The following is a 2,031-nucleotide window of genomic DNA, read 5'->3' as shown; positions in this document are numbered from 1 at the left end:
TTCTCTTCAAATTTATACCATGGATAGCTATTTATAAGCCCTATCAACTGACATTAGTCTCATTTCTGGGAAAATTGCAGGAGCTCCGTAATATTCTTGAGAAAAGTGTTGGATGATTACTAAAAAACCATGTTGATTTTATCAAAAAATGACTTGACTGATTTATTTCAATTTCATACCCTGTATTATTTCTCAGCTCTATCAACTGGCATGAGTCTTTTTCCTTGGAAACTAATGGGGTCCACCCCGTCCTTGAGAAATGGACTTTGTAGACTCCTTCTTGTGCATGAGTTAGGTAGGTAGAGCAGTTTATAAAAAGAACACATAGTCAAGATATTTCATCTGTAGAACGGCTGTTTTGACGACTTTTAAAAAAATCATCGAATTTCACAATTTACACAAAGGAAAGAGTACTCTGAAAACAATTATATATACACATAAAATACAGTAGTCTGATCGTAGTTTCAAATATGTTGCCGCCAAACCTCATTTTGTTATTCCTCTATATTATTCTCGTTTAAGAATGAGGCTCACAGTTCAATGAGCAGGAAAGTTGTGTGAGTGTACCACACCAGATTTTTATATCTGGTTATTTATGTTCAACGGATCTCGAAGACGGCTGTAATGATTTTCACGAAATTTGTAACATAGTAGGTTTATGATATAAAAATTCAATTGCACTAGGTCTCATCCCTGGGAAAACTTGCTGAAGGACATGAAAAGGATAATTCATCCTTGAAAAACAGATGATAATTTCATCGTCTGTCAATAACAGAAGATGCTGTGCCTGTGTGGGAGATCAGCTGTGCAATCAATTAGCTTAACGTATCTCGCGAGAAATCTGGAACTTTTAATTGAATAGATCAAAATAATCAGATTTGAGACATGAGATTATCAGATGTTCCACAATTTTCCCATCTGTTATACAGTATCACAATTAGGGTTGCCACCCGTACTATATAATAAAGTATTGTACTTTATTTGGAGGTCTTGTACTTTATATTTTGTAAGCAAGATAAAGTAAGCAAAAATACTTAATTTGCTCAATAAAGTACGAGGAAATCAAAACATTTTAGGTTATTAGAGTGGCGGACACTGTCAGATTTCAAATAAATATGAATTTTTACAGATAGAAAGTAACAGGAAGCAGGTAACAAATGGAACGGAACTACTGATGAGTTCAAGAATTTGTATAAAGTGGTTTCATAATTTACTCTCTATTCCTGCCACTTCAGCATTTGTGGAAAGGGATTTTTCGGTGATGAGTGGAGAGATGAGAGGAGCAAAGCATCTTTGAATCTCATATGAAATGAACTACCTAATGATTATTTCAATATGAATGTTGATTGCAAAGATGCTTTGCAACTCTTCACCAGTAACAATGATTTATTGATGATGGCCAAAAGCAATACCTAACGAATATGTTTTCAAGTATAATTAATTGATTTTTTATTAAATTTAAAATTCATTATTGATTTCATTAATTCATTACATTATTCAACTCACTTTGTAATTCATTATAATCATGTATAGTATTTTGAATATTCATTCAAAATTACTTTATTTGCATGGGCTACTTTTAAAAGTTATTAAAAACACATTATAAAAACATAAAGTACCCTTTATTTATTTTGTCCAGGAGCACATTCAAGCTCAAAAATCAAAAAATACTACGGTACTCAATAATCAAGCTTGTGGAGCACTTGATGGAAGAAAACCATAAAATATATTGAAATGAATGCTAATATGAATATTTTAAACGTTGGAAGCAAAAGCAGTAAATTAAATGTAAAAGAAGATTTCAATATCTAAACTACAGCAAATAAATTAAATAGTGATAAACTAATTAATATCATTGAATTCGATTTAGGCAATCCCATTTTTGATAAAATTATACAACCAAGAAATAGAGCATAAATGGAGGATTAATATGTACATAAATTAGTCAATACTCCTGTTATATTGAATTATTCCTTATAACTTGAAAATGGCTATAATAAGTTGAAACCGGTCGTTCTTTTGAAAAATTCT

Source organism: Nilaparvata lugens, chromosome 9 (genome assembly GCF_014356525.2).
Source record: "Nilaparvata lugens isolate BPH chromosome 9, ASM1435652v1, whole genome shotgun sequence".
Lineage (NCBI taxonomy): Eukaryota > Metazoa > Arthropoda > Insecta > Hemiptera > Delphacidae > Nilaparvata > Nilaparvata lugens.
This window is presented reverse-complemented; position numbering follows the sequence as displayed.